Here is a 13,729-nt window from a genome sequence, read left to right as displayed (position 1 = left end):
TATTGTTCCTATTTCAATAACATATGAAGGATTTAAGAGTATACTTTCTCAAACTGTAGATCATCAAGTGCAAAAGAGAATCATAAATATTATGTACAGGCAGCCTGTGCTAGTATTTAGTGGTTTCAGCCAATTTCAAATAATGCATATGACTGATGAAGCTTGTATGCAAAGAATGCTTTTTACCTATCATCAAACTAGAGCACATACCTCACTTATCGAGTTGTATGTTGAGTTCGAAGAAATTGATGATGTTGTTTTTCCAGAACCCAACATAGACTGGGTGGGTTATAATACTGAAAGCGATGAAGAGTTTGAAGGTAATTATGAAATTGTTGGTCCAACTAAAGATGTAGAGGAAGATGAGATAATGGTTGAAGGAGATGTGGCTGATGTTGCAAATACACTAATCGGACAACATCCATCTGGAGAGTCATCTTTTATGCATGCTTTGAATCTTGATGCCATGCATGTACTGAAATTTTCTGAATACGTCAATACAGATAATTTTGTTGTTGTTGTTGTTGTTGTTTGTTGTTCACTTTTTTAATATTAGTAATATTATTGTTTGTTTGGTTTTTATATTAGTATTTTCTTTATTTTTATATTGTTATTACTATTTATTGTTGTAATTATTATTATTAATAATAGAATATTACTTAGATTTATTTTTGTTTTATTATTGGTGTAGCCCCAACTGTTGTAGCTGACGGTGAATTCGCCGTTGGAATGGATTTTAATTCTAGAGAGGCTGTTATTGCATCAGCTAAAGAGTATACCATTCGAAGAGAAGTTGATTACAGGGTATATGAATCAAAACCAATAACATTCTATGCTAAATGCGTACAGTACGGAACAAGCTGTGATTGGCTTATCAGAGTTAGTCTTATAAAAAGACAGTATTGTTGGGTGATAAGGAGGTAAATGGTAGTCACACATACATCAAAAGTACCATATCTTAAGATCATGCTAAACTAGACTCTGATACAATTGCAGAAGCGATAAAGCCATTAGTTGAAGCTGATCCGTCCATAAAGGTGAAATCTATCATCGCTGAAGTGCAATCGAAGTTCAACTACACGATAAATTATCGCAAAGCATGGTTGGCCAAGAAAAAGGCAGTTGAGACTCGCGGTGGATGCTTCCTAACTGAATCAATAGAAGTTCTTGCCCTAGAATGCTCAGAATAGGCTCGCGGTGGATGCCTCGCATCCAAAGACAATCGTCCGGGAACAACGTCAGCCATTGGCACCTGTAGATATGCTTCCTTTCAAATACTCCTTGCTACTGATTTGTGTAGGGACATGCCAAACGATGAAGAATACCATGTTGGTGTAAATATATTTTGAAATTATTGGACAAAAATTCTTTGGCATTATCAGTTTGAACAGATTTTAACAAGAAACCAGTTTGCTTCTCCATCAGTTTTTATATTATTGAATAACAGAAAACACTTGTGATTTATATAAGCCTGTGTATCGAGTAAAAGCATCAACTAAACTAATATAAAATATGTATCCTGATCTAGATATGGTTGAGGCAGGTCCCAAACATCAATAAAACCTAATTGTAGAGGATGAGTATACATAGTTTGAGAAGGATAAAATGAAAGTTTGTATATTTTACCCATACAGTAAGCTTTACAAACAAAAGAAACAGATTTTGCATTGGTAGTATTATTGTCAGTGTAAGAAATGTTACAATTTTTTAATATAGTTCAAACTATCACATTGGAGGGATGGCTTAATCTTCTATGCCAAAATTTCAGATTATGTTTACAAGTGGCTAAGAAAGATTGAATTGTTAGATATTTTATAAAATCAGTAATTTACGTACCTCCAGCCATTGCCAATAAATTCTTTGATTTAATTTGGAAACTTCCAATTCTTGAATCACAAACTCAGATGGAATCAAAGTGTGTTTGTTTGTGATTGTGTAATCAGAATTGGGGACCCAAACTTTATAAAGTTTATGAACAGTCATGTTTTTTCCATCAAAGAACAGACCAACTGCCAATATAATTAATTAATAATTACAACACCACCCAAACTAATTTTTATATTAACAAATTGGACCACAATTAGAATAAAAATACTAACATTCTCCCACTTGGTCCAACATTTGTTACGTATAGTTTGTAATTTCATACTATGCTTAAACAATTAAGACAAATTATACGAATCATAGCGGTAGGTTCTCATTAATCGAGTATTACCTTCTATGTATTACAATGCAATATATCCTAATTGAATAAACTCTTTATGTGGTATTTCTGTAGGAATAAGTCCAATGCTTATTCTAGGTCCTTCACTGAATTTTATTTGTCATTCTCAATCATGTATGCGCATATATACTAACCAAATGAGAAACAAACAATGATAAGAATTTCATATCCAAATATGTCATATGATATAACATAAGTGACGTTACAGAACATATAAACCCATACTAGTAACACGATCCTTAAACAATCCTGGTGGCATGCCTTTTGTCAAAGGATCAGCTATCATCTGTTTAGTACTAATATGCTCTATCTGTACCTCATTAGACCTAACTCGGTCTTTAATGGCCAAGTACTTAATATCGATGTGCTTACTTCGACTACTACTTCTATTATTCTTAGCCATAAATACAGCAGCTGAATTGTCACAATATATTCTCAATGGCCTAGAGATACAATCCATAATCTTAAGCCCAGAGATGAAATTCTTTAACCAAACACCTTGTGATGTAGCCTCAAAACAAGCAATAAACTCGGCTTCCATGGTAGAAGTGGCTACAAGTGATTGTTTTGCACTCTTTCAAGATACTGCTCCATCAGCAAGTATAAAGATGTATCCTGACGTTGACTTCCTGGAATCAACACATCCCGCCAAGTCTGAATCTGAGTATCCAACAATTTTCAAATATCGGTTCGTCTATATGTAAGTATGAAATCCTTGGTCCCTTGAAGGTACTTTAAGACCTTCTTTGTAGCTCTCCAATGGATAATTCCTGGATTACTTTGATATCTTCCTAACATGCTAACAACAAAAGCAATGTCAGGTCTTGTATAGACTTGGGCATACATTAGGCTTCCAACCGCTGAAGCATAAGGAATATTTTGCATCTATTTCTTTTCAAGTTCATTTTTGGGACATTGATCTAAGCAGAATTTGTCACCTTTCACAATAGGTGCAACACTTGGTGAACAATTTTGCATTTTAAACATCTCAAGAACTTTATTAATATAGACTTTTTGAGATAAACCTAAAATTCCTTTATGTTTATCTCTATGAATCTTTATGCCAATGACATAAGATGCATCACCCATATATTTCATATCAAAATGTCTAGAGAGAAATGGTTTCACTTCATGTAACAACCCTAAATCATTTGTTGCAAGCAAAATATCATCTACATATAAGATGAGAAATATGATCTTGCTTCCACTAACCTTGTGATATATACATTGATCAGAAATATTCTCAATGAACCCAAATGAAGAAATCACATTGTGAAACTTCAAATACCAATGTCGAAAAGCCTGCTTAAGACCATACATTGTTCTCTTAAACTTGCAAACTAACTTCTTACCAGCACTTGAGATAAACCCTTCGGGTTGTCTCATATAGACCTCTACTTCCAAATTTCCATTAAGGAAGGCCATTTTCACATCTATTTGATGCAATTCCATGTCAAAGTGTGCTACCAATGCCATAATGATGTGGAAAGAGTCTTTCTTTGAAACAGGAGAAAAGGTTCCCCTGTAGTCAACTCCTTCCCTTTGAGTAAATCCTTTGGCAACAAGTTGAGCCTTGCAGTGCTCAATATTGCCTGATGAATCCTTCTTGGTCTTAAAGACCTATTTATAGCCAATGGCCTTTTCTCCATCAGGAAATTCTACAAGATCCCAAACTTGGTTATCCGCCATAGAATTTAATTCATCCTTCATAGCATCTAGCCAGAAATTGGAATTACGACTTTCCATTACTTGTGAAAATGTCGTTGGGTCATTTTCATCACAAACATCATAGTCAGACTCAGCAAGATACACTACATAGTCACTAGAAATTGCAGGCTTTCTTATTCTTGTTGATCTTCTTAATGTTGCATCATCAACCTCTTGTAAAGATGGTGGCATAATAAGTTCTCCCTCTTCTTGAAGTTGCTCTTGAGCAATATGTTCTTGAACAATATTTTCATTATGAGAGTTTGATCCTCCACCATATGATCTACTTGAATATTATCTTCATGATGTGGAACATTAGTAATAGGTTGTTCTACATTGACCCTATCTGTATGGGTATTGTATTGAACAATCACTCTTGTACATGGAGAGGTTTGACAAATATTATCATTCTCAACAACTTTAAAAGGATGATTTCTCCCACTTTTCACATCATGCTCTAAAAACCTTGCATTTCTAGATTCAACTATTTTACTTGAATGAGAGGGACAATAAAATCTGTAACCCTTAGACTTTTCTGCATAGCCAATAAAATAGGCACTTATCGTCCTTGGGTCCAACTTCCTTTCTTGTGGATTATAAACCCGAACTTCAGTAGGACAACCCCAAATGCGTATATGATTTAAACTAGATTTCCAAGCTTTTCATAGCTCAAAATAATGCACAGTAATTAAATTTTGAAATGGCAAGGTAGAGACAATTTGGCTCTGATACCACATGTTAGATATTTTATAAAATTAGTAATTTACGTACCTCCAGCCATTGCCAATAAATTCTTTGATTTAATTTGGAAACTTCCAATTCTTGAATCACAAACTCAGATGGAATTAAAGTGTGTTTGTTTGTTATTGTGTAATCAGAATTGGGGACCTAAACTTTATAAAGTGACGTCGGGACATCGCTTGGGCCACCAATCTTGGCGAGGTTAATAACCCCACTATGGTGAAAATAGCCATAAACCCACATTGGTTGGTGAAGAACGAAACTCTCGCGCAATCTAGAATTTTTGCAAATTAATTCCCGTTGTAAGTATAGCTTCTAGATCGACAAGAATCCCTTTCTTACAAATGTTTGGTTGTCACAAGTAACAAACCCAATAAAAATAATTAACCGAAGTATTCAAACCTCGGGTCGTCTTCTCAAGGAATTGCAGGGAAGTGTGATTTATTATTGGTTATGAAAAACAGTATTTTGGGTTTTGAAAGGGTTTTAACAAGAGATATAGATTATAGGAATTAATAAACTAAAAACTCTTGGCAAGGTATGAAAACTGAAAGTTCTATCCTAGTTATCCTTATTAATGGTACTGAGAATTATATTTTTGCTCCTACTAAGTCAACCTCTAACTATGAAGGTCTGTTAAGTGGAAAAATTAATTTAACACCTAAAGTCCTAGTCAACTCCTTAAGGAAAGACTAGAGTTATAGGAATCTAAATTAATCAGCAAGAATAACGATTATCAATCACGATGAGTTTTATAACTCAAGAGTTACCAATTAATCAACCAAAGCCAAGAAGGGGAAAATTTAGATTATTTATATAAATAAAGGAAAGCAATCATGAGTCTGAAATACCTCAAATTGTATTTAATAAAAGAAAATTAATCCAACATGGAAAAGTTCATAAATCAAATTGGAAAAATAAATAGAAAGAACATTGAACCTGAGATGAAGAAGATAAAAATATTCCTAAGTCCTTTAAGAGGAGTCCTAATCCTAATTCTAAGAGAGAGGAGAGAGCCTCTCTCTCTCTCTAAAGACTACATCTAAATTATGTATGAATGTATGTTATATGATGTATCCAGTATATCTCCATGAATGGATGGATTTCTCCATTTATAACCCTTTAATCTGTGTTCTCTGGATTTAGGTCTGGGCCAAAAAGTGCCCAGAAGTCGCTGGGGCCGACTTCTGCAAATTCTACAGATCGCGCACGCCACGCGTCCGCGTGGGTCATGCGGTCGCATCATCTGGAGTTTTGCTCTTCCACGCGGTCGCGTTAGTCATGCGTCCGCGTTAGTTGTGTTTTGCGGGTCACGCGTTCGCGTCATCCAGGCGCTCGCGCCGATTCTCTTTTGCGTTAAGCATGCGTTCGCGTCGTCCATGCGGACGCGTCGCTGCCAGTTTCTCCAAAACTCTAATTTGTGCTTTTCTTCCATTTTTGTATGTTTCCTTTCCATTCTTTAAGTCATTCCTGCCCTATAAAACCTGAAAGTACTCAACACACAAATCACGACATCGAATGGTAATAAAGGATAATTAAATTTGATTACTTTAAGGCATAAGAAACATGTTTTCTCATATGTCATATCCCAAGGAAGGAATTATAAAACATGCAATTTCATATGAATAAGTAGATGAAGAGTTGATAAAATCATTCAATTTAAGCACAAGATTTATCATGAAATAGTGGCTTATCAGTTGGCTAAGCCAAGGATGCACCTCTTACTCTCAAAGAGCCTAAAGGAAAATAAGCACACAACTTATTTCATATTCAAAAATAAACTTCAAACTCTATTTCATAATAAAAGGTACATGAGTTATTTATACTAGTAAAAGAAGGAAAAGCCTTCATAACTTGGACGATGTGGGACTAATACATAATACAAAGTTCACTATGCTAAACAATATGGGACTTGTATTCCCTTATTAGAATTAACTAACATAATTAACCTACTAACTCTACTTGCTCCTGCGTCATTCTCCCTGGGTTGAAAGAACTCTTGCGTGAAAAGACTTGTGATAGCATATGATCGATCTCATTGATGAATCCACACCAAAAGATTGATCAATCTCATTGATGAATCCACACCAAAAGATCCTATTGGTGACTCCACACCAAAGACCCACATTCACAAATCAGATAAAATTTTTCAAGATCTGTGGCAGCAGACGATCTCATTGATGAATCCATAGCAAAAGATCCAATTAGCGAATCCACGTCAAAAACCTGCACCCACAAATCAAATAAAATTTCTTAAAGCAAGGTGAAGGCCACGAGGACCGACCTTGCTCTGATACCAAACTGACGCCGGGACGTCGCTTGGGCTACCAATCTTGGCGAGGTTAATAACCCCACTATGGTAAAAATAGCCATAAACCCACCTTGGTTGGCTAAGCCAAGGATGCACCTCTTACTCTCAAAGAGCCTAGAGGAAAATAAGCACACAGCTTATTTCATATTCAAAAATAAACTTCAACTCTATTTCATAATAAAAGGTACATGAGTTATTTATACTAGTAAAAGAAGGAAATACCTTCATAACTTGAACGATGTGGGACTAATACATAACACAAAGTTCACTATCCTAAACAATATGGGACTTGTATTCCCTTAATAGAATTAACTAACATAATTAACCTACTAACTCTACTTTCTCCTGCGTCATAAAGTTTATGAACAGTCATGTTCTTTCCATCAAAGAACAGACCAACTGCCAATATAATTAATTAATAATTACAACACCACCCAAACTAATTTCTATATTAACAAATTGAACTACAATTAGAATAAAAATTCTAACATGAATATGAGAAGTATTATGTAAAGACTAAACGTGTGCGTTTCTAGATGCCACCTCTTAACCAGTGCATCTACAATCAGCCTATGACACACGATCCTCCTAATTTGAGAAACATAATAGAATCCACTCGCTCTCAGTTGTTCTTCCACTCTATTATCATGAGTCTATTTGGTGTAAGTGTTTCATGTGCAAATTTCTTGAACCTTAAAAACAAAAAAGAATAATTAACAGTAAATCACTATAACCAGTTCATGACTACTATTATATTCAACACTTACTAAATCACTACGTATTCTAATAATTGATGATTACTAAATAAACTACTAATTATTAACTACGACAGTAAACACAAAAATCACTTACATATACGAGATATCAAAGATATTTTACAATATGGTCCTCAGCACGTATGATGTCACGTTTTTCCATCTTCTTCTTTTTTAAACTTTACATTAAAAAGAACATATGAATAATTAAAATATTTTTCTAAAAAATATTTGAAATGAATGAAAATTTATTATAAATATATCTATCCTAATTGTTAATGTTAATAATTCTATTTTTTTTGAAAAAACATTCCAAAATAAAACCAAAATTAATATATCCCAAAAATTAATAATAATAATAAAAGTAACGTAAATAATAATAATTGAAACTAACGTTTTATGTAAAATAAAAAATAAAAATAATTATTAAATAATTCTATTTTTAATGTTTTTTTATAATAAATCTGATTTAATTAAATATTTGAAGTAAAACTAAAATATAAATTAATAATTATTGAAACTAATATTTTACGTAAATTAAAAAATTTCTGAAAATGATTAGCTAATTCTTTTTTAATTCTATTTTTTAATTAATAAAATTATAAATGAATTATAAAGTAAAAAATTTCTTAAAAAAAGACCAAACATCAATAATAATCAATTATTAATACATAAATAATCTTATTTTTGAAAACATTTATTTTTTAAAAATTCTTGTTCACGCTTTCGGTTAAAAAAAAAGTAATAACTAAGGCATACAAGTATTTACTTGAATGGCTTTGGTTTAGTTGTAGTGATAGTAAATATGGGTGTTATCATTTTGCTTGTTTTTTGTGGGTTTGCTTATTTTTGGTGGGATAAGAATGACAATGATGGAAGAGAGCCATTTTGTGAAATTGAAAAGAAAAAAAAAATGGACAAGAGAAGATAATTACTAAGGTGAAAAAATTTCATGCTGGACCAACCACGTGTTAACCATGCAAAGAAAACGTCATTGACGTTTTGTGCAAAACGTGGCCGACGTTTTGTTAAAGAAGATAGTGATGTGGATGGGAAAATGACAATGACGTTTTTCTATAGCTATCAGAGATTTTCACAATGGCGTGAAATACAATTTTTTGGGCATTTTGGTGGATTACATCAATTTGGACCAATATTAAAAATAAAAAACTTTGTTCATATCTTCTAAACAACAATTAACTCAACAATAACTCAGTAATATCCAAACTGGTTCATAATAAATTTTACTTCAAAGTTTAGATAAATTAGTTTTTAATAAAAAAATATTGTCTCTAATTAATAAAGTAAAAGAACAAATAACTCTTCTATTTTTTTTTAAAAAGTGACAAATTAAATTATCCTTTAATTATTTGAAATTGTATAAAATAAAAAAGACTAATTTTTCTTTTATTTTATTAGAGACTAATTAATTAATAAACATTCAAAATATGAATGAATTTTTGCCAAAAATTAATTTATTTGATACAAAAATTGTTAAGGACCAATACCAGGAACAATATTATTTATAATAATTTATGATCCTTGAACTAAAAGTTTTTAATTGGTACATTTGCTTTAGTAATGATAAACCACTATTTTATGGTTTATCTTGTGCTCAATTGAGTAGTTTTTATCAAGTCCTTGCCCACTTATTCATATGATTTGCATGGTTTTACATTCTCCTTCTGGATTTTGTGCTATGATTGTAAACATGCTTCTTTGATCTTAATTTAGCTAATATTAATCCTCTCTTATTACCATTGGATGTCTTGATATGTGTGTTAAGTGATTTCAGAGATTACAGGGCAAGAATGACTCAGAGGATGGAAAGGAAGCATGCAAAAGTGGAAGGAATACAAGAAGTTGAAGAAACTGCTAAGCTGTCCAGCCTGACTCTCTCGCACTAAAACGACTATAACTTAAGTTACAGAAGTCCAAATGACGCGGTTCTACTTGCCTTGGAAAGCTAACATCCGGGGCTTCGATTTGATATATAATTTGCCATAGTGGCCGTACCTCTAGGCGACGCAAATGCGTGATTTACACAGACTCATCGCATCTACGAAAATCAGCGTGGCATAATTCGTTTCCAGCGAATCCTGGGCTATTTCCGGCCCAGTTTCAAGCCCAGAAAACACAGATTAAAGGCTGCAAAGTGGAGGAATGAAGGGAGACTTCAGATCAAACTCATAACTCACAATTTTAGTTTTAGATGTAGTTTTTAGAGAGAGGGGCTCTCTCCTCTCTCTTAGGATTTAGGATTAGGATTTTTAGAACTTAGAAATATCTTCATCTTCTTCAAATTACAGGTTTAATGTTTCTTTAAGTTATTTTCTATTTTTATTTTATTACTTTAATTAATATTTATCTTTTCAATTTAGCTTATGAATCTTTCCATGTTAGCTTTGAATTTATGTTTAGACGTAGTTTGATTGTGAGTTGATTGAAAGGAGAACCTTGAGTTGGAATACTCAAGAGTTCAATTGTAATTGGGTTTATTGTTGGCTGGCTCTCTAGTCATTGACACTAATCCTTTTCAAGGGATAGGATTAGAACTTGTGAATAGAAGCAGACTTCCAACTTACTTGACCTTCCTCTACCTAGTAAAGGATAACTAAGTAGAAACAACCTTCAATTATCAATTGTTCTTGGGGGAACTCCAACAAGGATAGAACTTCTAATTAATCTCTCTAAATCAAGACTTTTTATTGCTATTATTCTATTCTTTTGCCATTTACTATTGTTGCTTTTTATCTTATACATTAAAAACCCAAAATTTTACCTTTTTCATAGCCAACAATAAGTCATACCTCCCTGCAATTCCTTGAGAAGACGACCCGAGGTTTAAATACTCGGTTATCAATTTTGTTGGGTTTGCTTAAGTGACAAACAAAACGTTTGTAAGAAAGGTTGATTGCTTGGTTTAGTAACTATACTTACAACGAGAGTTTACTATAACTTTTAAACCATCAATCTTCAGTTCTTCAAGTAACTTTTTCATGTTAATATAAAAGCATGTTTCACCTCGTAAATTATTATTCACTTCTAGTTTAGTACTTACAAATTACTTTGGATGGCAACATTTTTTTGTTTGTAAGACCACTTAATGTCCTCTCTCTCTCTATAAAAGATAATTAAAAACAAATTAAAAATTTAATATAGAAAACAAATTTTAATCATTAAAATATGCATTTACTTTTAAAAGTAGATGAAAGTATTTTGGTATTAAATCACAAAACTATTTATTCCAAAAAGTATTTATGATTTTTTATGTTTAAAGAACGCTCCTGTCATAAAGGGGATAATTCACCCTTGGCTAAGAGACAATATAATTTTTGCGTAAATTGTTAATAAAACTTACTCAACTAGTATATTATTTTAATGACATGACTATCAAGGGCCACGTTTGGAAGGGAAATAGGATTAGTCAGCAGAAAATAATTTATTCTTCAAAAATGTTTAGATTGGTTACGGATAAATTTATCTCTCATAATCCCACTACCATCACTTTTTATTTGCAGCTAAACCTCTCCATCCTAACCCCACATTCATCTCATTCTCATTTGTCACTTCACCATCACAAACTCCAACTTCCATTGCCTCAAGCTTTACCTTTATTATCACTTTCATCATTGCCACAACTCCAATCCTAACCTTTTGTAGAGATTATAGGAGCTAGGGTGACTTAGTATAAATATATATACATTTTAGTGTAAAACATATACACATATCATAATTGAATCAATTTACTTTTTCATTCTCAAATTCTCTTTCACTCTCTATTGTTTCTTGCACAATAAAAAACTGCTGTTGTATAATTTCACTTTGCAGATTCATCATCTTAGAGTAATTCCTTCACCATAAATCATATTCTTGAATCAATCTTTTATAGTATCAAGAGCACAGGTTATTGTGAATCCATGGCTTTAACAATTTTTTCTGTCAATTCCATAAAATTTCTTTCCCCTATCACGAGTAAACTCAATGAATCCAATTATGTAACTTGACAACAACATACACTTTATGCTATTGGAGGTCAGGACCTAGAAGATAATATTCAAGATGGCAAGGCTCTACCTCAATTTGATTTTGAAGTTGCTCAAACTGGTGGAAATGTTTCTACCAAATACATAGAATAGATTCAACAAGATTACAACATATGTTCCCAGATTCTTGCATCTATAGAACCAACATTCAAGAACTGAATTGCACATTACACCAGTGCTTTAAAAGTCTGGCAAAAACTGCAAGTATACTTTGCTAAAAATATAAAATCAAAACTGAAACAACTCAGAAATCAGTTCAAATCCATAAAGAAAAAGAATATTTTTATCTCCGAATATCTTTCACAAATCAAAACACTAGTTGACTCTCTCATTGCTATTGGATATCATCTCAACAATGAAGATTACATTGAAGCTCTATGCAATGGATTGCCAAAAGATTTCTCAAGTTGCATCACATTTGTTCAAGCTAAACCAGAGTTGTTTAGCATAGGTAAAATTGAGAATCTTCTTCTTTCACATGAAGATACTCTTGATAAATTCAAACAAACATCTTTCTCCCTAGCTTAAGTGAAGTTGGAACAATTTGCATAATCTTAATCGAGATTTTTGAGGAAGAAGAGGATTTAAAGGAGGACGTTTCTTTAGGGGAAGTAAAAGCTTTTGGCAGTTAGGAAATCACCAATGCTGTTAGGTTTGCAGTCGTCCAAGTCATACTACTTTACAATACTATTTTCGATTTGATCATAGTTATCATGGCAATTCCAATTCTGGTTCCTCTTCATAAGCACCATTGTTGAATAATCAACCACCTCCACCCTCAGCCTCTTTTTATCAACCACAATCTTTCTTGGCAAACTCTTCTGCTTCTAATAATTCTACATGGTATCTTGACACTAGTGCAACTAATTACCTAACTCACGATTCCTCAAGTCTCATCTCAGTTGCTGATTACACTGGACCAGACTAACTCTATCTTGCTAATGGTATAGGCATTCCAATCAATAAGATTGGACATTAATTTTAATCAATAAGATTGGACATTAATTCCTTACTAATCCTAACTCTAATCATGTTTTTGTTTTAAAAAATCTTTTACACATGACTACTTTAGCAAAAAATTTAACTACTATCTCAAAATTTTGTTTAGAAAATGGAGTTTTCTTTGAATTTCATCCTTATCACTGCTTGGTTAAATCTCAAGTATCCAAGAAAGTGCTCCTTCGGGAACTAGTTAAACGTGGACTTTATGCCTTTGATAGTCTTAGTATTAATAGGTCTTTACATGATACTTCTCATATTCAATCTTTTTTGGTAATTTGTCTACTTCTATTAATTCTAGTTCTACTATTAATTCTAGCTCTACTGATATTTCGAATACTTCTTCACTTTCACTTATTAATTCTAGCTCTACTATTTTTGATTTATCTTTTTCAAATACTGATGCACCTACTGTCTCTAGCACCATTCCTATTTCAGGAAATCAACTTGAATTATCAACTAATACTACATCATCTAATACTCACTCTATGCAAATCAGGTCTAAATCTGGTATTGATAAGTCAAGAACTTTTTCTACTTGTATTTCTAAAATGGACTTAATTAATAATGTTCCTAAGAATGTCCCTTAAACCTTGCAAAGTGATAAATGGTTTAGAGCTATGCAAGAGGAGTATTTTACCTTAATTAAAAATCATACTTGGCACTTAGTTTCTGCTTCTCCTAATGCTATGATTATTGGATGTCGATGGATTTTCTCCATAAAAAAAGGGCCTAATGGCTAGTAAAAATATAAAGCAAGGCTTGTAGCTAAGGGTTGTTATCAAATTGAAGGGGTTGGTTATTCCCAAATTTACAGTGCTGTAGCCAATTTGACTTTAACAATGTCTTTTTGAATGGTAAATTGATTGGGAATGTATACATGGTTCAACTACAAAGCTTTTCTAATTCTTATCCTAACATTGTTTATAATCTAGGTAGAGCCATC

The sequence above is a fragment of the Arachis duranensis genome, chromosome 9 (genome assembly GCF_000817695.3).
Source record: "Arachis duranensis cultivar V14167 chromosome 9, aradu.V14167.gnm2.J7QH, whole genome shotgun sequence".
Lineage (NCBI taxonomy): Eukaryota > Viridiplantae > Streptophyta > Magnoliopsida > Fabales > Fabaceae > Arachis > Arachis duranensis.
This window is presented reverse-complemented; position numbering follows the sequence as displayed.